The sequence below is a fragment of the Thermobia domestica genome, chromosome 14, assembly GCF_964235325.1.
Source record: "Thermobia domestica chromosome 14, izTheDome1.hap1.1, whole genome shotgun sequence".
NCBI classification, from domain to species: Eukaryota; Metazoa; Arthropoda; class Insecta; order Zygentoma; family Lepismatidae; genus Thermobia; species Thermobia domestica.
This window is the reverse complement of record NC_137467.1, coordinates 200,649,495-200,676,346: the sequence shown is the minus strand read 5'-3', so window position 1 is coordinate 200,676,346 and position 26,852 is coordinate 200,649,495. Positions and strand designations below refer to the sequence as shown.

At 35.6% G+C, this 26,852-nt stretch overlaps 1 protein-coding gene across 4 annotated transcripts in view; it reads right to left on the bottom strand.

Moving 5' to 3' along the window:
• Nucleotides 1–26,852, bottom strand: part of LOC145670524 (uncharacterized) — a 341,846-nt gene that overhangs the window by 110,262 nt on the left and 204,732 nt on the right. For 2 of the 4 annotated variants that reach the window (XR_014128329.1, XR_014128327.1), the window contains exon 3: nucleotides 21,381–21,516. The exons of the other annotated variants lie outside the window; for them this stretch is intronic. The gene's annotated coding sequence lies outside the window, so the exon portion shown is untranslated. Of the gene's footprint in view, nucleotides 1–21,380; nucleotides 21,517–26,852 lie in introns of those variants that run through there. 4 annotated transcript variants of the gene reach the window in all.

Below are 26,852 nucleotides of genomic sequence, written 5' to 3'. Positions count from 1 at the left end.
TCCCAACTTGAAAGAGAATTACTGTCAATGTCAAATGCGAATCAAATTATGTTTTGGATTCGGTTGAAGATTCTATTTACGTAACGTAGTTTTTTTTTTTTTTTTTTTTCAATCTAACCCTAAAACGAGAGATAGACGTTCTAGGTTATTAGTTAACCAGGATAGTTGAACTAATTACAAAAAGCATTAATGTTCGCCAAATATTGGATTCATGAGTGAACAGCCTTTTGTTTGTCAATTAACTTAATTAGTAAGTGAACCTCTTCACTAGTGCTTACAATTTACAACATTCAAACTAAATTAAGGTTAAATTGCAATAACGCTAGTTGCGTGTAGCGTATTGTAGAAAAGTGTTATTTTCCTGTCTTTACTCAACTGTGTGGAACTTAAAAAGTGTGTTTCATTTACGTAGAAAATTGACGACTGGCAGAATTTGATGAGTGAGGTGTCGATAGATTGTCCTAATCTTAAGAAATGACGCATCACTTCACGTGAAGTCCAGTACGGCCAACACTAAACGTCTTATTCTTGGGAACGTCACACATTACACACATTGCTCGTTAGCATTACGATAATGTTGGTATGTTTTGTCATAACCTACAAGTTTTGTGTTTTACGTAAGAGTGCAGGTGGATCAGAGATCCCCAAATAAGTAAGTTTGTGGTGGACAACATCGTGTCTATGGGATTTCACTGGCTGCGCCCGTTTCCTCCCACTTTCTCATTCCATCAATTCTTCCATCATTATTCACTTGCGTCAATCATCGTCTCCTTTTGTCGTAAGGGCATGATCATGGGACGTTAAACTGAAAGATTTCATTTCATTTGTTTTTTGTGTTTTGTCTTCTGCAACACCGAGGTTATGAAGGACGGGACCTACCATTAAAGTAGAATTTGAACCAGAAGCGGATCTAGAAGCTAAAATCTGGGGCAGCATCCAGAACCAAGACGGTGATAAGCGTATCATGATTTAATTATAAACTTCCAAAAATATATAACTAATAGCTTAAATTATTATTGTTAATCAAAAAACTGGAGGGCCTAGACCTCCGGCCCCGGGCTAGAACCGCCACTGTTTCGAACAACTTCCGGGGCTTGAACCCGGTGCAGTTACCGAGTGCACAGCAAGGACGAATTAAGGAGGGGCTTAGGGAGCTATAGATAGGGATGCGCATGAGACAAGATTTGTGGCTGTCTCGTCTCGAAAATATGCTGTAAAAGTGATGTCTCGACTCGAAAAATGTATATTTCTCTATTGGAAGAGTCGTGTCTCGACTCGAATTTTGTCAGGAAAATCCTGTCTCGACTCGTCTCGTGCGCATCCCTAGCTATAGAACCGGGCCTCCAGATGGACAGGGGTCTCCATTGTGATCAAAATCTCTGCTGGCTATCTAAAAAGAATCATGGAGATACAATCATCATAAAATAAAATATGACCAAAAATATTAAACATATTGCCTTAACTTTTCCTACAGTACTTTCACAGAAATGTATTAGGTTAAGTCAGAAGGGACCACATTTTTTTTTCTTTAGCTCCGGGCCTCCAGATGAGTTAACCCAGCCCTAGTGCACAGAATAAGATGCATAGTTAACCGTTTCTCGCTATACTAACTCGCCTGTATAAAATCTAGATCATAGGACTACCTCACTAACCCCGGCGACCTCAGAAGTAAGATACGGCCGTATGCACCAACCAAGTACAATGTTAATTCTCGACCAAGTAGCGGATGAACTAGTTTCAACCTTGAATGGTCGATTTTCGGAGTCTAACTTTTGGGTTTTCAATGGTGCAACAGAACTCTTTCAACTGCGTTCAAGTTAGAAAGTTCAATTTTGAACTTGTATACTTGACCGCCCATTTGAACTTCGTTGCTGCACACGGCGGTCAGTGTATCATTGTCTTCTCATATTGATATTTTGGAATTATTGGTGCAAACTAAATCTTCGAAATAAAATCTTTCAACTTAACGTCCCACCATCATGTCCTCTAGCGTCAGGGAGACGATCATTAAAGCAAGTAACTGATGATGGAATAGCTGGTAGAATGAGAAAGTGGGAGGAAACCCATGGACACGATATTGTCCATCACAAACTTACTTTTACGGGAATCGAACCAGATAACTCCCGGAAACTAAGAACGTCCTTTGCTATCGTCTTTATCACGACGAATCATCTTTTTTTTAAAAAAAAAAAAATGTTAATACCGTCCATTAATTGGGGCCGTGGTGGCTCAGTGTTAGAGCGTTCACTTCTGGTGCATGGAGTCCTTGGTTCAATTCCAACTCGCGCCAAGTGAACTTTGTGGTGGACAAGCCGTGTGCATGGGCTTTCTCTTGTTCTTCCACTCTTCCCACTTTCTCCATTCCAGCATTGCATTCATTTCTCATCTTCACCGTCTCCTTTAGTCTTGCCGGCAAAATCGAGGGACGTAAAACGTAAAGATTTCATTTCATAGCATCTATGAATTGTAACTTCCACTTGTGTTCCCTTTTCCTTTTATCACGATTCTCATTATAGAATTTTTTTCTGGGCCAAACCCCAAACAATTTCTCCTCCTTATTTTCAAATACAACTAAAATTACTTTTTCCGTACTTATCATAATATTCATAACAGTTCCTTGTTCGATTTCATTCGACCTAGCAAATTTTCTTCCTCCATCACTTCACCCACATTAAGATAACTTGCAGTCATTTTTTCATCGCATATAAACAATGGGACATCGATAACTCGAAGCTGAAGAGAATAGACAAAAATTCGAGTAATCGAATTTTTCGACTAAACAAGGTTCGAGTTATCAAGGCCACAAACAAATAGACTCTATTCGAGATATCGAGGTTGCACCATCCTAATTAAAATGACTATATAACCTCTATAACTGGAATTATCATTTGTTCAAGCTCTGATAACTTGAAATTGTGAAAGTTCCTTAAATTAACCAAGACTAGTAAAAATAAAATACTGTACATGTATTTTTTGGAGGGGGACTTTTTATGCCTAGACATGAGTAAAACAACTAGGGCCTTATGCAGAGTCGTTTTGATGTGTGATTAGTAGCGTACTAAAGAGTTCGACTAACATATGTTCTCTGCAGTAGTCAGGTTTTTAGTATGACGCTAATCATAACGTCAAAACGACTCTGCATAAGGCGGCTAAAGTCTTTCCAGCCTTAGAACAAAGTAGATGTAAACAAAGCGAAATGTATTACTCCGCGGCTCACACGTGCTTCGGCAGCGAGAGACATGAACAGCAAGATTCATACGTACTTCCAACATAATTTCCAAAGTGTAAGGCTCTGTTGGTTCGTGTTGGAAATACATATTTTCTTAAATCGTTATATAAACGAGATTGCCTCTGCTCCTGTTGTTCTCTTTTGTGTTTTATAAAGGCCAACATACACTAGCGTATTTTCAGCGCGCATTTTCGGTCCGTAAAATGATGTCGTAAATTTCGGTCCGTAAGTTGGCCCATACACCTAGCGTAAAAATAGGCGCGTAAAAGAAGAAGAAAAAGAAGCGGTCATTTTTCGCTCTTCCTCTTGCCTGTTGTTTGAGCACATGGTCGTTTTCCAGTTTACTCAAGTTGCTTGAACAAGATGGATCTATCTGGGGCCATGTTTTTCAGTGCAGGTGCTATAAACATTGTGTTGTTAAGTAAAAAAATAAAAAGAAAGCATAGAAGAAACAGACTGGGAGCCACGCCGAAGAGGATTAAAAATTCACATTTATCTATATTACGTCCAAGCAGCTCAATCCATTTGGCCTATTTTTGGTACAATCTTAGATCATTGTACTTAGTGATCTGAGATCACTAAATATTTATATAATCGTACTTCGAAGGAGGAGGACACAGGACACGGAAAAAGTTATATTAAATTTTTTACGATATAAATTGCAAACATTTAAATTTCTAAACAGACACGATGATGATTTAATACAATCTGAATGAATTTGATGTGTGGTTTCCTCTTACCTTCCGAAATAAGCCTATTGTTTGGAACTGCAGTTTACAAAGAATAAGGGAGTAAAGGAGTGTTCCGATAATTGAATAATTGATTGATTTTTTTGTTATACAATGTTTTAGACTGTTGACTTTGGTGATTAAAAAGTGGGCTACTGAATGATAAATTCAATTTAAAGAAAATATGATTTATTAATGGTTGCAGCTTTCGTTTTTTTTTTTCTTACAAAATTAACGAAGAATATAGTAGTAACAAATAGAATAAATTATCCCCTCACGGGATACCAATTTTTATTATGTTATCCACAGCTCAAAATAGGCCAGAAAGGAAAAACAAGACTTATACAACTACCTCCAGCCCCAGGGGCGTCATTAAGGGGGGTAAAGGGGGAGTTTCTCCCCTCAAAGTTACCAATTTCTTGACAAGTTGGCAAATTAAAATACCTAGTTGGCAACTTGAAGAATGCCGTTTTGTTCAATTGACTTATTTGGTTTAACATTTTCTTAGATACCCAGTTGCTGTAACTTATATTCTTTTATAGATTTGGCATAAATTTTGTGTAGTTTCCTATCTTGAAATAAATTGATATATTCGTTCAAAGCTCCTTTACTTGTTGCATGTGATCACACTTCACTTTTGTTCATTTGATATTCCTAAACATTTTGAAGAATCTTCAATAAAAAAATCGAGAAATTGTACCACTGACAAAAGCACAATAGAGGTGGCGTACAAAATTAAAACAAAGACAGATAGAAGAGGCTTTTCGGTGGCAGTTATATTGGAAACAAAAGCATTTGATACAAGAGCGTATACAAGACAACAAGCATATTGTGGAGATTAATGAAACTAATAAGAATTGATATTAATAAAACAAGAACAAGGCAGTGATTGGTTAGTATAAACTTTTTTTTTCAGTTCTGTTTTGCAGTAAGACTTTCTATTCACAGGGCTTTTCGAGTAGGGAGAATTGAACAGAAGTGTGTTTTGGGAATGGTATAGCCAGTGCCTTGTATAAGGGGGAGAGCGGGGCGACAGCCCCGGGCGCCGAAGTAAGGGGGCGCAAAATTTGGATAGAAAAAGAAGAGAACGAAAGAAAAAAGAAAGAAATGAAAAATTAGAGGAATATTACTAGTATGTACTTAAATCCTCTTTCTGCTTTAGGAGGTGGTCCTATAATGTTACTCATGTTAGGAAAATATATGTGCACATATATAAAATGGAAGGGAAAAAGTAACAAAAATTGCTCAAAATCAAGGAAAATCAGGGTTTATTTCTGAAAATTTTCTTACGCTTCGTTTCAACCATGGTGGCGCTTCGCGGTTGGTATGTTGATCTCACTCATATGTACGGGGGCGCCATCGTGTAATCTCGTCCAGAGGAAAATATATGCGCACATGTATAAAATGGAAGGAAAAAGTAATAAAAAGTGCTCAAAATCAAGGAAAAGCAAGGTTTAGTTTTGAAAATTTTCTTACGCTTCGCGCAAACCATGATGGCGCTTCGTGGTTGCTATTTCGATCTCACTCATATTGTACGTGGGCGCCGTCGTATACTCTCGCCCCAGGCGCTGATTTCCATGGCACGGCACTGGGGGGCCACAGTAGGTTTCTCAGGCGTTCGATGGGGGGAAGCTACAATGGATGAGTCGAGTCATTTTGTAAACTTAAGTGCATGATTCCAAAAGTCACATTCTGGAGGGCCAAACAATACGTCTGCTGGGTGAAAGCATAGACCGGCGTGTCTTTCACTTCATTTTCGTACAGATGAGTTGTCATTCCTACCTTATTTTTAATCCCGTAGTTGCTTCTTTCGGAAAGTTAAACAAAAATTGAAGTTCTTCCTTTCTTTATAGTACGTATTTATAAGTCAAAGCATTACGTAACCATTGCATGTTACGTAGTTCACAGGGCCGCAACTATGGGGAAGAAAGCAATTCACGTGCCCCGGGCGCGTGACTGGTGGGGCGCCTAAAAGGGAGGTTAAATATTAGTATTTTTCCTGCCGGTATTTAATACTTTTCATCAGAATGCGAAATCATGATATCGAAGTGGGAGGAGACTGGAGAACATAAAAAAAAGCTCTGCGCACTTCTCGTAAGGATTGGCTGGCGGGGATTACCTAAACTATGATAACCATGAGTTGTCAAATTAACAGTTGTGCATCATGGGTGATGATAATGATCCTGAATTGAGCTGTGAAATTGGACTCGAAACCGGGGGGTTATTCGTATTCATATCTCAGATGGGGCATGAAATGGGACGAATATGAAAATAAGGTTGCTGTAAAGTTTTCCACAGGGTTGGTAAGTGTGGCATTTTTTTTTATCAAGACTTGGCAATTTCAAGTTTCATTTCTCCCCCCCCCCCAATCTTGTAACGCTCGCTACGTCGCTGTCCGGCCCCATCTTTAGAAACAGTTTGATCCTTGTTACCTCGGCTTTTGTAAGTTGAAGGGATCCTCCCCGCTGCTTCCACCTACCTTTTTTTTTATTTCAAAGTTTATCTTGCCATTTAGTTTTTATCTAGTTGTTAAAAATCATTTAAATATTTATTTATTGAAAGGTTGGGTGTTAGCGGACTTGGGTAATTTCATCACCGGAATTTTCGTCACCGGTAATTTTGTCACCAAAATATTAGCATGCAGGAAATTTTGTCATGGTCATTTTTTCATCTTTGTTGAACTAAGTAGAGACAAAGTAAACGACCAAAACAGCTGACCTTATCTTAATCAAAGTTGAAAAACAATTCAGTTAGTGTTCGACTCTGGAAAATCAAAGTTTCGGATACTCGAAGCAAGAACAAACAGCAGTAAAATAACATAATGTCAGTTTCAGCAAATGTTAAAAGCACAGGCAAAATGGGCCAGTAATGGATTTATATATCACTATTTACAAATATAAGTTTTGGCAATATTAAAATTTCAGAACAAAAAATTAGCAAACAAAATATAACTTGTATTAATGCAATAAATGGTTTACATGTTCATTCTACTATAGGAAACAACAAGCAATTTTTTTTTTTTTAACATTTAGTTCCAGTGTTATACGTTAAGCACAAAGACTAGAGCCGTTTCTAAATGATCTGAAACACTCTTCTAGTTTGCTGTTTGGGTGGTTGCCCCACAGCATCTTGATGAAGCACAGCTGAAACCGTTGCTTCAACTTGTTGAATTTCATGAATAAGCTTCCAAATAGTTGCGTGGGACATTCCTACTAGATGATGAAACTTCTAGTTCCACAATTCACAAATATTAATTATCCTAGAATTGCTGCTAAAGGTAGCCTGGTGAACGTTCCAATTCTCTGGGGGATATAGACGGGGCACATTACGCAAACAAATATTCCCAGACCGAGCTTTAACAGGGCGATACGTGTTTGACACGTAAGTGCTATCAAAATAGTCCAGAAGTTCCAGCTCTTCCTACGAAGTCACTTGTATTAATTGATGCACATCTGCTATTGGAAGAAATGCAAATCTGTTTATTTTCTCGCAAAATAGACGAAAATTTTCATTGCTTTTGTACCGTTCTAAGAGTCCAAGCTCTTGGACCTTCCTCCATGTTGACTGAGTCAGGTGAAAAAAGTAACGCTATAAACGAGTTGAATCGCCAAAAGTTGCACAGCCACCATTTACGCTATATCAAAATCCATTACCATAGTTACAGGTCCGGATATTCACTAAATTCACTGCACTGATGCACCACCGCACGAAACAGTTCTTCATATGAATTTTGTGTCTTGGTCTACATTAGGGCGTATACCTAGTAAAGGAAGTCTCACCTCAAATAACATACACTTTTTTTTTTTTTTTGGCGCCATTGAAAAGTTGGCGTTCACCATCCATGTTTCACTTTTTAATAGCTTCATAAGACTATATTTAAAGGAAACATCCGGAAATATTTATACGTTTTTCTTCCTTTATAGAAATTTGGTCTCCACATATATCCAATAACAATTTGCCAATGTTTACTCAGAATTGAAATATAATATAATTCTTTTAATAGCTCCTAAAAAAAAGCCACTCTTTTCAAATGACTCTGTTAACTTGGAAGGTCCAAGAGTTTGGGCTCAGAGAACGGTACTAGAACGATGAACATTTTCGTCTATTCTGCGGGAAAATTAACAGATTGGCGTATCTTCCCATATTTGTTTATTATTTTCTGTTCTGAAATTTTGATATTCGCGAAATTTAATATTTCTAAATAGTGAATAATGAACCCATTATTGTCCCATGTTGCCTGTGCTTTTAACATTTGCTCAAGCAGACATTATTTTCTTCTACTGGTGCTTGTTCTTGCTTCGAGTAACAGAAACTTCAATTTTGCAGAGTTCAACACCAACTGAATTGTTTTCTAAGTTTTATTATTTATTTATTTTATTTATTTTATTTAACAATCACCAGATACAGCTCAGAGGCCATTTTACACTGGATATTCAACAACAATAACAATGGAAAGGATTTGGGAAGGTATCGGCCAGGGCCTGTTTAGTAGGTACCATCCCGGCATTTGCCTGGTAGGACTGAGGGAAACCCTGGAAAACCTCAGTCAGGATGGTCGGCAACGGGATTCGAACCCGCGACCTCCCGAATGCGAAGCAACGTTATTAAAATAACGTAAGCTGTTTGATCGTTTGCTTTGTCTCTATTTAATTCAACAAATGTGAAGAAATAACCGTGACAAAATTTCCTATATGACAATATTTCTGTGATAGAATTACTGGAAACTTTTATCTCTTGTCTCAAATACAATATCTAAAATATGTAACTCTTTATTTAATAATAATAATATATTTTGATTATGCTGCATAGTTTTGGCAGTTGAAGATTAAAGAAAACAATTTCAAAAACTTTTTCGAGTTCATTCATTGTACTTGTATTATGTTCTAAAAGACACTGGTGATGAAATTATCGTGACATTATTTTCGGTGACGAAATTACCTATATGGTAATATTTTGGTGACAAAATTACCGTGACGAATTTTCCGGTGACAAAATTACCGTCGCCCGGTGTTAGCGTGCGGGGTCAGGTTAAATTCAGTTCTACTCTGGTTTTCGTTTATTGCCAGTTTATCACTGTTTATTTTTATGGTTTCTTTAAATGTAGTCTTTAGTAATTTACTGTATTAAAAAAATGTTTTAAACTTAATGACTTTTTTCTTCGTTCTTGCTGTCGGGTATGTGACATGAGGGTAAAATCCACCCGAACTTGAGGGTTTCCACATATACATACAAATCAATTGAGTAGTAGTAAGAGCGAACTCAACATCGGATAATTTTCTTTAAATTCGAGTGATAAATTTCTAAACTTAATACCTTTATCAGATTTCCAAGGGAAGGTTTTCGAATTTTCTTCCTATCCCCCAAAATAAAGGAAGTTCACTGATAGATGAAAATAAAAAGACAAACGCGATTTTATCGAAAATGACTCTAACGATTCTTCTCGTACATCGATATTTCATTCCCACTTTTACTATTTGGCATAAGTTATTTCTGTGGTAAAAATACAAAAAGGTTAGTTTACTCTTGCCTATGAGTTTTTTTCGAGATATTTTCTCAAACACGAGTCAGTTAATTTGGTTCGTAATTGATAAATAAATGGTTTATTAATAACTGGACAATATGACGTAACTAATTTTCCCTGAAAAGATCCACAACGGGTAGTTTACTCTTGAGGGAGAATTTTTTTCGAATTTCTGAAAAACGCCTTAGGTGATAGTTCATATTTCATAAATAAATGTTTAATTAATAGCCTGCAATATGGAAACATCCACACGAAGCAGTCTTGAAGATGAGTTTCTACTAAACTATGAAAAGTATGTCTATAAAAAGTATACACTATTAAGTAGCAGATTGCGTCATGTCAATTCTCCTAATAATGATGCATATACTACTTACAAACATGGTAAAACGATTGAGTTGTTCGTGAAATAAATTATTTAAATGACAAGTATTGAGTGTTACATAATATTTTATGGCAATATACCTTAAGTTGACATTTATCTAGGAAGGTTTGATAGTACTCCCAACACTGAGATTGAGAAATGCTTTAATAAGTTAATATAAATTTATGAGTGTATTTCCTGTAAATGGGTGTAATTTTCAATTCTGGTCTTAGTTATGATCTCTTTTGGGCTTACATCTATTGTACTTTTCAGGTAAGTGTTCGTAAACATATCCCCATCATGATGAGATATAATACAATGTTGAAAAATATTCAACATGGCCGGCACCTCGAATTGAACCAGAACTTTTACGGCTGGGAAGCAACCATACAGAAAAACAAAAAAACTGTACAACGATTTGCTATTTAACTTAGTATATAAGCATTAATGATGAAATAGGATTATTATTTAGATTTAAATATTTGCACAAACTGAGGTTTGGAACAATATACGAAGAAAGAAACATCGTGGTTTATTGAATTTTTTTACGAGTAATATCAAGATCGCGTGAAAAAATAGTTACTTTCTGAACCTATTTCGCTATAAATTCTTGTAAAGTTGAGAAAGTATTTAAAATAACAAGCAGCAAATTGTCAAAATAGCAAGAATCGTCATCGAATTTCGATATTCAAACTCAATTATTTGCTCCGTGTTATCAGGGAAATATCGGATAGTATCTTGTTCAAGGTCAGGATTACTACTATTTAAACTTACAGATACAGCACTAGGCCATTTTACTCTGAAACATTTTAACAATTTGATAACAATTTAATAACAATTTGAGGTCAAGATGGTACAAGACAACAGCGACATTACAAAAATAGCTTATTTATAGATGATCTGAAAGTATACTCACTTGAAAAAACGTCTACAGTTTCTGGTAACTGATTATAGGCACTGATCTAATTTTGTTTAGAAGAGACCTTTGGATAATATTAACTCTCACAGCTCGAGTGTAAAAGAGATCACTAGACCGTGTTGTTCTCGCGGGTACGCGAAAATTGATCTGACTTAACAACTGTTCATATGATATGTGGCCATTTATAATTTTTTGGAAAAATATTAGGTCAGAAATTTTGTTTCTCACTAGGGGAGGTTTGATATTGAGGGATTTTAAAACGTTATTTTTTGGAAGTGTTCGGAGGTGAGGTACTCGGTAGGATACAATGGCTAAAAAGAAATTAATTACTGAATTTAATTTTTTAAATGAGTAGGGCAGGCCATAGACCAGATAGGAGAACAATACTCAATAGTGGGAGCAACATATGATTTATAGATAATTTTCAATTCGGCAAGAATTGGTCAAATGCTATTGACAGTCATGCTTTTTTTTTAAATATCACAACAGAGGGCCACAGCGGCTCAGTGCTAAAGCACTTATCTCTGGTGCGTGGGGTCCTGGTTCAATCCCCGTGCAAATAAGTTTGTGTGGGCAACATCATGTCCGTGGGTTTTTTCAGGGTACTCTCGTTTCCTCCCAAATTTCATTCCACCAATTCTCTCATCATCATTCACTTGCCTTAATTATTGTATTCTTTAGTCTAAATGGCATAATCGTGGGAAGTTAAACTCAAAGATTTCATTTCAGTATCACAACATGGGTAACTCTGAAGGTGTGACTTCATCTTTATATGCGCCTTTACCTGTGTGAAAAAAAAAAACTAATGTCCAAATATTAAATTAAATCTTAAATTTCTAGTCGAAAGGCATGAGGTTCGATAAGTTTAGCGAGCCTATATGAGAAGTAGAACCCGAACTGCATGAGCTCCCGCCTAGAATCGAACAGGGCGCCCCGCACAGAGGACGGGTACGCTGACTATATAGCCACGGAGGAGCTCTCATAATTTGCGAATTCAGATTAGGAAGTATTGGATTTAAATACCTTTTTCTCTGTGCACTCAAAATTAATTATGAATTTTAATTAGGAAATAATGTCTCGTTTTGTGCAATAGGAAATATTAGTTTAGCCGAAATCGTATCTTGTATGGAAAGACTGAAACTAGATTGGAATGATGATTTCTGGTGAGTCTACCAGCAAACCTCAGCAACGATTCGCGAGGACAACACAAGAACAGGTTTTCTCTTCTGAAAACAATAAGACGAGACCAGGGAGAAGGCCGTGGAAAGGGCAAGAGACCACCTGCTGCTCGAAAACCCTTTCATCTGAGCCGTTTTTACGCGCCGTATTTACGCTCGAAGTTAAAAGCAGCCAGACTTTTCCAGCGTATAAAAATTCGGTACGTAAACGTACGCCAGGCCCCATACACTAACGTATTGACAGCTGCTAACAAGACTAGCGCAAGAAATTTTATGGCTACGGCGGAAAAATACGTCAGTGTATGGCTCGTATAACACCAGCCATACACTGACGTATTTTTCAGTCGTAGCCATAAAATTTCATGCGCTAGTCTTGTTAGCAGCTGTCAATACGTTAGTGTATGGGACCTGGCGTACGTTTACGTACCGAATTTTTATACGCTTGAAAAGTCTGGCTGCTTTTAACTTCGAGCGTAAATACGGCGCGTAAAAACGGCTCAGATGAAAGGGTTTTCGAGCAGCAGGTGGTCTCTTGCTCTTTCCACGGCCTTCTCCCTGGTCTGGTCTTATTGTTTTCAGAAGAGAAAACTTGTTCTTGAGTTGTCCTCGCGAATCGTTGCTGAGGATTGCTTGTAGACTCACCAGAAATCTTCATTCCAATCTAGTTTCAGTCTTTCTATACAATACATGATTTCGGCTAAATTAATATTTTCTATTGCACAAAACGAGACATTATTTCCGAATTAAAATGCATAATTAATTTTCAGTACAAAGAGGAAAAGGTATTTAAATCCAATACTTTCTAATTAGAATTCGCAAATGATGAGAGCTCCCCCGTGGCTATATAGTCAGCGTAAGCTTCTCCGGCGCAGGACATCCTGTTCGATTCTCGGCAGAAGCTCACGCAGTTTGGATTTCACTTCTCATATAGCCTCGCTGTCTGAGAGGTCGCTAAATTCAAACCCAATCCAATCGAACATGATGTCTTTCGACTACGAATTTAACATTAAATTTAATATTTGAATTAGTCCCCCCCTACACACACACACGGAGAGAGAGGTCAAGATGGTTATAAAAATGAAGTCACACCTTTAGAGTTGCTCATATTCTGATATTAAAAAAAGAAGTATAACATGACTTTTAATAGCATGTGACCAATTCCCGCCAAACTAAAAATGTCATGTTATTTAGAAAAGAGAGAGAAAGCAAGAGAAGGGAAAGAAGGTTAGGGCAACCAACAGTAGAGTACGCAGGAATTTATTTCGGGAGCGGTCCAAACTCAATATGAGGGTATTTTATATTAAAATTCCTAAAATTGTCCCTAAAATTAGGCTAAATTTACACAAAAGTCGAAATTTTGGGGGGTCCGGACCCCCAGGACCCACCCCCTGCGTACGTCCCTGGCAACCAACATGTTACTTCCAGACATACTTTCTCGTTCACTTGGTTCTCTCCGGTCGAATATGAATAAAAATATCCCCAGTAGCAAAGATAAATTACATTTCACTCTTATGAAGAACACTCCTTCACCAAACAATGTTCAAATTCTGATATTTTGTTTTGTCCTACGCTACCCGTACAATATTTTTGAAAGAAATCACTTCCAGCATAGAGGCTACAGATACCTACTAGGTATATTTAAGAATAAAAAGTAATAATCCTGACCTTCAACAAGATATTATCTCGATATCTGCCTGATAAAAGAGCAAAAAATTGCGTTTGACTATCGAAATTCGGTGAAAATTTTTTGCTATTTCGACCACCTGCTGCTTGTTATTTTAAGTATCTCTCAATTTTACAAGAACTTGTAACAAAATAGGTTCAGAAAGTCACTATTTTTTCCCCATGATCTTAACATTACTCGTGAAAAAGAAAATGTGAGAAACCGCAATACATGGCCTAATGTTTCTTTCTTTGTGAATTATTTCAAACCTCAGATTGTACATATATTTAAATTTAATAGACCTAATAATCCTATTTCACCATTAATGCTCACATACTAAGTCTAAATAGCATAATCATTGTACTGCTTGCTTTAGTGTGCTTGCTTTTCAGCCTAAAAGTTCTAGTTCAATCCAGGGTACCAGCTATGTTGAATGTTTTTCAACATTTTATTATATCTCGTCATGATGGGGACTGTACCAACACTTATTTGAAAAGCTTAAGTAGACTCAAAACAGAACATACCTAACACCAAAATTGAAATGACACCATTTGCAGGAAACAGGATTACACTCATAATAGTTCATGTTAACTTGTAGTATGCCATTAAAGCATTTCTCAACTTTTGTGGTGTGGTTACTATCAATTCTTCCCAGATAAACGTTAACTTAAGGTCTATTACAACAAAATATTAAATAACAATGAATATCTGATACTTAAATAATTTCTTTCACGAACAACGCAATCATTTTACTGAGCTCCTCTGTGGCTAAACGGTTAGCGTGCGTGTCTTTGGCGTGGGAGATCCAGGTTCGCTTCCCGGTGGGAGCTCATGTGGTTCGGATTCCACGTTAATCAGTAAGTCTCGTCTCATATAGCCTCGCTGCTGAAAGGGACGTTAAATTCAAAATCAACTCAACTTAATCGTTTTATTATGTTTATAAGTAGCATGTTCATCAGTGTCAGGAGAATTTATATAATAATTGACACAACTTCTTACTTAATAGTGTTATTTTAGTGTCTTTTTACTACTAGAGCTTCGAAATTAATTGATATTTGATTGTTTTCAGTTTCGTATAACATACAAGTTTGTTTACATTTTTCTTTTTACTTTCTGCTTAATTCCTTATAACTACGCTTTCTTACAGTGAAATATGTCTTATTCAATGAATACAAGAACTATGAGTATTAAAAAACATACAATTCGACGGATCTTTACACTGAGAAAAATGAAAATTTAAAATTAAACAAATCTGTTTATTTTCTGAACCAGTAAATGGAAACTCTTCCGACATAGATTGCTTCAAATCATTGGTTCATAAGTTGTGAAACAATTTTAATAATAATAATAATAATAATAATAATAATAATAATAATAATAATAATAATAATAATAATAATAATAATAATAATAATAATAATAATAATAATAATAATAATAAATTTAAACGAACGAATGGATTTGGTTCAAAGTGTCTTTAATGAGTTAACAGTTTAAACTTCATTTGAAAAAGAAATCTGAACTAAGATTGGGTAGCTCAGTTAATTTTAATAAGCAGATGGATGTTTGTACCAACATGTAGTGAAATATAAACAAACCAGTCGTTCAGAATAGTTTACCTTTGTTTGAAAATAACCTAATCTGAATTGAATTGGAGAATAGAGTGTTGTGAATAACTAATGTTTGGACCGAATTTGACTAAGTTCGAAATTAAATAAATTAAGGTCTATATCGTGGTAAAGTATCGTGATAATATGCCAAATATCATAGCTACGCCAAATTCATGAAACAGCTATAATCATTTGTAACAACTCCACATTTTATTATTTGCAGTTTCTTATGCTCCCATATAACATACACGTGCAAACCTTTTTTTAAAAGACAAATTTAATATTTAGTATACTAAATAACTATAATAATTGTAATCAAGCGTTAAATTTATCTTACTTTCCGTAATCAATTGTAGTTGCGCAAAAACACAGATCTGTTCGCTTGCAATGGAAAGTACCAGTGACGGCAATTGGGTATGAACACTAAAAAGGGAGACAAAACACTACTAATAGTAAGGGGACATGTAATTAGGTTATAGTGTAAAACCAAAAAAGTGGGGGCAGCAATTACCTTCACGCCCCTAATCGCCGATGGACAGCACATTTGTTAATAATATTCCTAATTTAAGTGAATTTTAAGACTTTGTTGAGGAATAATTTTAGTAGTATTTAATTAGATCTATACGCTTTTATTTGAATCACTTCACTTCAGATTTACAATTAGTTTCATTATATTTTCATTAACTGTTAATCATCAAACGATGCGTTCAAACGTAGAATATTCACTAATAGTCATTACATTGGCCAACAACTTAAATTAATTTGTTTACAATTAACTAAATTATTTTTTAAAAAAAAACACCAAATTTGTTATATTTAATTTGAACATGTGGTTTGGTCCAGTTATTTGAATCAATCATTTTTTAATTTAAAAGTTGATTTACATCGATCAAAAGTGTCTGCTTACTGTGTCAAAAGCTTTTCAGTAGACCTTACATTGAATGCTGTAAATTTCTTATATCTTATACACTAACATGAGAGGCGGACATAGGGCATATTGTGAAATTATATACTCAGAAAAAATGTATGTGGCGTACTTAAAAACGTAGGTTACATGTGTAAATCATGTAGTTTTAGGACTTAACGTACAGCAAATGTATAACTGAAAAAAGTACATTTTATACATACTTTCCGCATACATGTTTCGAATAAACGTACTTTCTGTACGAACGAAAGAACTGTATATAGGTGGTCAGGATCTCACATACAGATATACGCATGTAACATACAACTGGCGTATATAACATACGTATACGTATGTGATATATGGAAGACTGTTAGATGTCATACATCCTGCAACGGCATAATGTAACATCTAAGCGGGGAATGTCTGTAGCATATGGATAACGTATGCTACGTGCAGGTTTCTGTAGTAAACATAATGATTCTGTATAATTGTACAATATACCGCTGTCCGGATAACGGACTTTTCTCAGTGTATTAATTAATAAGAATTTGCGTCCGGTAAAGGAGAATATTAAAAGTTCGAAATCGAATCGAATCGAATCGAATCGATAAGTGTTAGTAAATAATACAAATGTTTAGAAGGCGGATGAAAAACAGAGCAGTAGCTAGAGATTTCGGCGCCAGGGGCGAAGTAGAATTCGGCCCCTACACTCACCTTATCAAGCTTCCTTTATTTATTTATTTATTCATTTACAAATAAGAGAAACAGCTGTTTTTGTTATGCTACGTTGAATTTTTATCATGCTGCTTGCACAGACTATTGCAACAACCGAAAGTGATCATTCTCTATTCTTTTACAAATAAAAGCTGTTTTCAAGAGGCTTATTTTGGACTTTTTGTTAAACTTACAAAACTGCCTTTGCTGTACACAAATCCACTTTGAGAAAAGTTATAAAAATTTACAACTTTTTACGTTTCATACTATATATAAGAAATGAAATTTTAATACGTTAGAAACTATGTGATTTAAAAATGTTCGAAATGGGTAACGGCATCAATTTCCAGTAATAATTGTAAACTTTTGTAATTTTATTCTGTATGTGACCACATAAAGAAGATTTTAATTTTGATCGTTTTATGGTCAAAAATATTTTGTGAAATGTAACGGAAACTCTGAAGAGACAGTATTTGCGAATTTCTTAATATTGATCGATGAAGGTAAAGAACATGTTTAATGTTCGTACTTGAAATCCAAAATGTAGTTTGGCTACTACATACACTATGTGATCAAAAGTGTCCGGACACCCAAAAAACATACGTTTTTCATATTAGGTACATTGTGCTGTCACCTACTGCCAGGTACTCATTATCAGCGACCTCAGTAGTCATTAGACATCGTGAGAAAGGAGAATGGAGCGCTCCGCGGAACTCACGGACTTCGAACGTGGTCAGGTGATTGGGTGTCACTTGTGTCAGAAGTCTGTACGCGAGATTTCCACACTCCTAAACATCCCTAGGTCCACTGTGTCTGATGTGATAGTGAAGTAGAAACGTGAAGGGACACGTACAGCACAAAAGCGTACAGACCGACCTCGTCTGTTGACTGACAGAGACCGTCGACTGTTGAAGAGAGTCGTAAAGTGTAATAGACAGACATCTATCCAGACCATCACACAGGAATTCCAAACTGCATCAGGATCCACTCCAAGTACTATGACAGTTAGGCGTGAGGTGAGAAAACTTGGATTTCATGGTCGAGTGGCTGCTCATAAGCCACACATCACGCAGGTAAATACCTCGCTTGGTGTAAGGAGCGTAAACATTGGACGATTGAACAGTGAAAAAACGTTGTGTGGGGTGACGAATCACGGTATACAATATGGCCATCCGATGGCAGGGTGTGGGTATGGCGAATGCCCGGTGAACGTCATCTGTCAGCACGTGTAGTGCCAACAGTAAAATTCGGAGGTGATGATGTTATTGTGTGGTCGTGTTTTTCTTGGAGAGGACTTGCACCCCTTGTTGTTTTGCGTGGCACTCTCACAGCGCAGACCTACATTGATGTTTTAAGCATCTTGCTTCCGACTGTTGAAGAGCAATTCGGCGATGGCGATTGCATCTTTCAACACGATCGAGCACCTGTTCATACTGCATGGCCTGTGGCGGAGTGGTTACACAACCACAACATCCCTGTGATGGACTGGCCTGCACAGAGTCCTGACTTGAATCCTATAGAACACCTTTGGGATGTTTTGGAACGCCGACTGTTCCAGGCCTCACCAACCTACATCGATACCTCTCCTCAGTTCAGCACTCCGTGAAGAATGGGCTGCCATTCCGCAAGAAACCTTCCAGCACTGATTGAAAGTATGTCTGCAAGGGTAGAAGCTGTTATCAAGGCTAAGGGTGGGCCAACACCATATTGAATTCCAGCAGTACCGATGGAGGACGCCACGAACTTTTAAGTCATTTTCAGCCGGGTGTCCGGATACTTTTGATCACATAGTGTATGTTTAAAATTATAGTACTTACTTAATTTCTTAATGACTGAAAATTCTGAATTTAAGGTCACTTTTATTAATAAAAATATTAAAATACACACACACACACACACACACACACACACATATATATATATATATATATATATATATATATATATATATATATATATATATATATATATATATATATATATAATATAAAGGGCTCGGGGCAACAAGTGGACAAGCCACACTTTTGTGAAAATCCTTTTGTTAGTTTAAATGGTGTGTTGTAAGTATATCTACATTTTTAAAAGTATATTTCGTCAGATTCCCACACGATAGTGCTGCCATCGTGTCGGAATCTGACGAAACATATTTTTTTAAAAATGTAGATATACTTACAACACACCATTTAAACTAACAAAAGGATTTTCACAAAAGTGTGGCTTGTCCACTTGTTGCCCCGAGCCCTTGAGATATATAATGTGTGTGTGTATTTTGTATGTATGTAGATAAATAAAAAAAAATATCACACAACTAGATACGTAAGCACAAAAAAGAATCCTGGCGATACAAGTAGTTAATGGAGAAATGATCCCAATAAATTTCTTTAAATTGGAAGGATTTCATATGTCAATGAAAGAAAAAAAAAACACTGGTAGCGATCAGTCTTTGAAAAAGACGAAATTCGTGGAGTAAAGTTCTGACCCATTAAGCCCCTATTCTACAACTGTTTCAAATTCAAGAACGTTATTACCTTCATTTTATTACGTTATTACGTTATTACCGTCTCCTTGTTTACCTTCATTTTTAATATTCCCGCGCAAACAACAACTTGTGTGTCTCTTCACTCCTTTCATTTTTCATACCTTTATTCTCACCGTCATGATTAAAACGATTGGTTAGAAAAATGTGATTAACTAACCAACCTCATCATCATCAAAATGCCGAATACGTACGTATTTAAGACTGTGACCGTTTCTGATTTTGAAAACGCTCTTGTTTACACTGTAAGTCATTACTTGGCAGCATGTATGTCACGTCGTCATTAAGAAATAATAGCTTTTTTTTTTTAAGTGATAAGTAAAAACTTGTTCTAACTCTTATTGAAACATTTGGATTGCGGGCGTAGCGAGCAAGAAAATTTTTAACAAATCTATTTCCATTTCCAATACTTTCCTTTCTTCTTGCTTCTTCGGCACCCTCTTGCTATCAGCGCCCGGGGCAACCGCCCCGCTGGCCCCCCAACTTAGCTACGACTCTGATGAGAACTATTCTAAATATTAAGCAATCTATTCTACAGTTGCTAAATGGATAAGGGATAACACAAGCACTTATATATTTAAAAATTAGTTGTATTTAAGGTAAAGTATTTTTTATCTTAAAAAGATATTTTAACTTCCAAAAACTTCTTATTATGAGCAAATGTATTATCCAATGTAATATAGCATGGTGCATTAATATCGTCACTGTTAGAACAAATGCTATGCTTCAAAGATTGTGAAAGAAAACAGGAGAGTGAATTAGTTGCCGCATTTCATATTAGTAAAGTATAACAATACAATTGATATTGTTTTCGTTTGGTTATGTTATATCCCAGATTAAGTGTTAATTCGTTTTCTAAATATAAAATTTTAATTATTCTAGATATTCTTTGTAACTTTTAAATAGCTTGTCAAGTCACACTTCGAAATTAAAACTTGGTTTGTTTGTACTTGGAGACGGTTGACTTTCCTTCGTTGACCCTTTCATTAAGGACTAGATTCTACAAGAGCAGCAGATGTGCTGAGCATATATTACCCAATAGCAGTGCGCGAATAGGTTGTGTATATTTGAAGGGGGATAAAATAGTTCCTAACAGGAGATAGTTGATTGCTTTGTGAGGGACCAATGTTTCAATTTGTTGCTTTTGGAACGGATTAGAACAAAATAGAAGGAAATTCCGCCCCGGGATTCGCACCCTGCCCTATAAACATGAGTGACACAAGTTGGATGGTAGGCCCTGGTTCCATGAGATATGTTACGCCACTGAGGGTAGATTTATTTATTTATTTATTCTAGAGATCTAACAAATTTAGTGAGAAAATTTATTAAATTGAATTACTGCTTTCGCAAAATCATGGATTTAGCTTTTATTTTTCTTTCTTTCTTTCTTTTTTTTTTTAATCTGTCTGATTTAACTTTGTTAAAACATTCTATGGGAATTTTCACATTCCGACACTATGAAAAGAAATAAAAAGTACTCCTACATTGAATATCATTTGCTAGTCCAAATGTTTCTAGTTTCGTTCTTTCTTTTTATTCGTTTCCTTAATAGCATAATGTTTATAGGACCTGCATTTAAAACATAGATCTGTCCTGTTCAAACAACTTGAGCAAACTGGAAAACGACCGCGTGCTGAAACAACAGGCAAAAGGAAGAGCGAAAACTGACCGCTTCTTTTTCTTCTTCTTTTACGCGCCTATTTTTACGCTAGGTGTATGGGCCAACTTACGGACCGAAATTTACGACATCATTTTACGGACCGAAAATGCGCGCTGAAAATACGCTAGTGTATGTTGGCCTTAACACGAGAGGAAAGTGGATTATTGTAACACTTTTTTGCCATGGAGCACTCTGCATTCTACAATTTCAAATGAGTGGGGTCGGCGCGCGAACGCATACGCATGCGCAGTAAATACTATGTCGAAGTACAGGTGAGGTTGAAATAAAGCTATATCTGTTGTCAAAAATTATATATATTGTGTTTATTATCACAAAATACAGGATAAATCGGATATTTTCATTTGAAATTATTATTTTAGTAGGGATTATATTGCGGTAGGATATTAGTGCAGTGAGACCAACAACCAATCACTGGTCATCAATCCACTGGTAGTCAGGTGGGTTTGTTTACATCCACTTTTTTCTAAGGCTGGAAAGAGATTACAGTACACATTAGCAACGTTGATAGTACTAGCAAGAATGACAATTACATAAAAGCATAGAGCTAAAGCTTGGAGTTATCGAGGTCACATCAAGAGACATTTGTACACAATCGAATCACCGAGATTTTAAAATATGATTATGAAATCCTTAAAATTAGACTTATGGAGGTTGTAAAGTTTAAACATTCCACTTATGAGGTTATTTTAACATTGAGTGTTATGGAGAGTTCAAGGCAATGCGAAAAAATTCTAGTTATCAAAGTCCAACTCTATCTATAGTGAATCCGCCGGTTGGCGAATAAATCGATCTACGAACAAGTTTTGTAAACAATTTTTCCTTTGTTTACCGATCATATTTCTGGATACGAATGCACACACACACACGCCTGTGTCCACTATCCAATGCACCAAATTACGGATGCGCATGAGACGAGTCGAGACAGGATTTTCCTGACAAAATTCGAAATTCCAATCGAAATTCGGCTCTTCCAATAGAAAATATACATTTTTCGAGTCGAGACATCTGTTTTACAGCACATTTTCGAGACGAGACAGCCACAAATCTTGTCTCGTGCGTACCCCTACACCCAGTAGTTCTTTCGGCTTTTCTTAGGGTGCTGTGTTCAAAAAATACAAGTGTCATGCGCACACCACTCGAAGGAGTTTGGTTATATTGATAGCAACTTAAGGGCATGCAACAAACAGACTAGGTACACTTCAGTTGCATACCACAAGGGATTCTAAAGGATATAATCTAGGGACGTAAAACCAAAGATTTCATTTCATACAGAGTTCCCTTTGATTATTCATAAAACCTATCTTAACTAATTCAGAAATTTGTCCCTTATTGTTCTCTCTTTTGTCCTGAATGTGATATGGAAGTAAGTAATGTCTAGTTTTACTGACTAGTACATTAATATTGCTTTTTATTTATTTATTTAACAATCACCAGATACAGCTCAGAGGCCATTTTGTACTGGATATCTAACAACAACAACACCAACAACGGAAAGGATTTGGGAAGGCATCGGCCAGGGCCTGTTTAGTAGGTACCATTCCGACATTTGCCCTGTAGAACTGAGGCACCCCACGACCTACCGAGTACGAAGACAACGACCTACTACTTAAGTTATTGCAATCAAATTATGCATTAATTTATATTTTTGCAACAAATCTAAGATCTGCAAACACCTAGAATTTTGCACTTTGTTTATTTTATTTTATTTTTGTTTAATTTTTCAGGTTCTTCGTTTTCAAGTCTTTTCTCCCTTCCCTATGTAATTTTTTTAAAATGATATATATACAGAGAAAAAATGGTTTCTTGTGTCCCCTCGCGCATTTTTCCCCTGTAAACGAAAGTTTAATTGATTTTCTAGTCAACGCTGGTGACAATGACAAAGAACCAGACTCCAGAAGAACCTTCAAAGCACACAAGCCAAAGGAAAAGTTTTCTAGAAAATACAATTTTATAGACTACATTAACGAAAAGGTCAATAGAGCCTGAATCTGTCTTATGTTTAGGTAAATAAAGCAATTCTACTGATAACGTTCAAAATTCCTTTTTAATGGTAATTTTGTGCTGTGATTTTCATATATATCCATGATTATTACCCAGCAATTAGCTTTGTTTTCTTGTGTGGACATTAACATTCCCTTTCATTACCAAAGCTATACAAGACATGGACCTAGTCAGCGTAATATGGGATTCGAACCACATATAATTGTATGGAGAATCAAACCCTGATTCTTTGGCAGTAGTGCCTCAGTGGCAGAGCGCTAATTTTTTGCGTGTGTGATTCACTGATTGATCCCAAGTCCCACCAAATGATTTTTTTGGTGGACAAACATTCTGTGTAAGTTTTCCCAGAGTTTTTCCGTTTCCTCCCACTTCTTTAATACCACATTTTGTTTATTATTATTATTATTATTATTATTATTATTATTATTATTATTATTATTATTATTATTATTATTATTATTATTATTATTATTATTATTACTTTTCCACAGCCTCGGAGCATACACAAGGGACGTTAAACTAAAGAAAACAAATCTTTTACAGAAGAGGTCAGAGTGTTAAAAAATTAACCAATAAAAGAGTGAAAGAGTTTTGGACATAACCTGAAATGTACTAAAGATGAAGGTTTCTCAGGTTTCCACATCCAGGGGCGGATCCACGACCGACTTCTGGGGGGGGGGTTGTCATACTGCTACTTTTCAGGGCTCCAAACTTTGGGATGGATTTTATTTATATATATAAAATAAGAAAGTTTTCTCTTCTGGGGGGGGGCGATCGGGGCGATCCCCCCTGGATCCGCCCCTGTCCACATATGACTGAAAAATAAAAATTATCTCCTTTGTGTTTCTTATAAGGAGTGGCGCAATTTAATCTAAATCTCTGTCCCAAACCTTTCTTCTTTTTAATCTTTCGAACCTCTTGCTAACCCATTATCACAGATTTACGTACCTTTCCTTAGATTTAAATAATTCTAATTAACAGATACAATTACATTTAATATTCCCTTCGAAAAAGAAATGAGAGTTCTAAACGTGGAACCGTGTATGTTGGTGAGGAAAATTATCGAAAGGTTAACGCCACATTTGAGTTGTTTCTTATCAAATTGTGGCATTAAAGCTTTTAATTTACGATTAGGAATAAGATTAGGAATTAGATTTGTGGGCTTTCGGCAACTATTGCCATGTTAGCCTGTCCCTCGGTGATCACACTATTCGAGGAAGGGAAAGAAAGAGAGCAGTCTGGAATCTATAAGTTAGGTACCACCTCGGCATTTACCTGGTGTGAATGAGGGAAATCCAGGAAAGCATCATTCAGGGTGGCTGGACTAAAAAAGCGTTTTACACTTTTTCAACCGAGTGTCCCCACCGGAAATCGAACCCGGAACTAATCTAACTCTACTGATTGTACATTGCTTACAATGTAAACAAAGGCAAAGGCTTGTTAATTAGCAGGAGTGGGGCTAATGCTAGATGTGAACTGTTTCTGTTCTGATTGTGTCTAATTTCCTCAATTCCCCATTGAAACTTCTAGTCTAATTTTAATGATTATTTATTGTTTTCATGCAAACAAACGTTAAAATATTTTGCCTAATTTTAATGATTACAGACTATATATCTGTAAAAAAAAAACATTAAATCTTTTAGCCTAATAATTATACGGTATATGCTATACATTGTAAACAACGTCAAAACTTTCAGCCTAATCTGAATGATCATATATTGTTTACTCTGTAAACAAATGTTAAAACTTTTTAGCCTATTCTAACAATTTTGTTTACACTGCACACAAACATTAAATTTTTACTCTAATTCTAATTATTATGTATTGTTTACATCGCAAACAGACTTTAAAGTTTTTAGCCTAATTTTAATGATTAAAAACTATATATACTGTAAACAAATATTAAATTTTTTCCTCTAATTTTAATTAATGCTATACATTTTAAACAACGTCAAAACATTTGGCCTAACCTTAATTATAATTTATTGTTTACACTCTGAACAAATGTTAAAACTTCTAGCCTAATTCTAATGATTATTTCGTGGTATTAGAACCAAAGGAACGTAACTCCAAAAATTGAATTTTTGTTTGCTTGGATTATGGACACAATTCTGGAAGCCCCACTTGGTGTTATTTCAGTGTTATTTATGTTGACTTCGTCATTGACTTGTCTGCTATGCAATAATGTGTTTACCATCTTATTAAAACTATATTGTTTTTTTATACATATACAAAAAACAACTTTTTTTCCCTGTCTCCTGTAAACCTGCGAAAATGAGTTACGTTCCTCTGGTTGTCATACGAAAATTTATTGTTTACACTGTAAACAAATGTTAAGGTATTTTTTTCCTCCATCCGCGTACCACAGGTTGTGAATGACTAATCTATGACTTTTTTTTTGGTTCATAGTTGATTTGCAATATGCTTCATGGACATAATACCCCAACAGATGTAGCAAAAATAAGCAAGATGAGATCAAGAGCATCTGACAGAACTTTAAAAAACCAAACCTTTGTCAACTGAAAATTGTTATGTCAAAAAACCACGAAACAGTTTCCACATCACAAGTGAATTGGAATTATGAATATTTTAGCAATTTTTGTGAGGTCTTCAAGAAAACATCAAAATACACCGTTATGGAATGGCAGATGTACCCACCCAAATGATTTAAAACATTTTATTTAAAAATATATATATATATATATATATATATATATATATATATATATATATATATATATATATATATATATATATATATAAAAAACAACTATTCTACATTTGTAAAAATTCTTTACGTATGAGAATATGACATCTGAGTTAAGTTAAGTTCAGAGGTCGTTGAAGAATTTCGGCCACAGGGGGACAACACATAGAGAACTTCCCTTGTTATAATGGAGAGAAGTGAATTTTGACGTTTTGGACAGAAGGTCAGTACTTTTGGGGGAAATATTTCTGTCTTGTTTACACCTTGCAGGACGTGAAACAGAGAAACACAATTCGCCCTGCTTTTGTCCACAAAGTTTTTTTTTTCACTTTTTTATCCTAGCCATTGTGGTGGTATGTGAAAGGACTTCCTGAAGTTTGTTATTCAAGAAAGGCCGTAGCATACAACTATTGAGAGCAATAGTTAACAGTTATGTCCACTATTGTGGGAGATTTTATTTTGTTCTTTTTTAAAGAAAAAAATTGGAATGTGACTGAGTTGTGCATATGTGAGGAGAAGAATGAATTCATATGGAAGTCTTATTCGTAGTCAATTGTCCAGCGCCCTTAAACCTTCAGGATCAAAGAAGAAAAACTTTAGCTGTCAATCACAAAATATTCGTACTCAATAGATTTACAGTTAGATCCGCGATACGTTAAAAGTACTCAGGAGGTGGTACCCAGAAATATGATTTTTTTCTTTAAAAACGTGACTTCGTTACAGCCAACATCTGCATGTTTTTACCTATTGCATCATCTAACATATTGTTCATATTTTTCCTTCCGTCTTATTCGTATAAAGTTGATGTGTAATTACGTATGTCTAAGAAAGTTCACTTCCTCAACCACCTTGGTGTGGTTTGACGTTTTTATAAAAAGAAAAACGGACTTTTTTTAGTGTTTGACGAATAAGTCATTTTTCTAAAGACATCTGGACGTTCTATTTGGCTCAATTTACAGCTTAACTTTTCGTAAGTGCAGCTTAAGTTTATGCCTCAAATAGTGTCAAATTGGAATAAATCAATGTTACATGGGAAGAGAATAATTTTATTTGTAGTAATGTTTCTATAATAGTCAACAGTATTTACTATTATAATA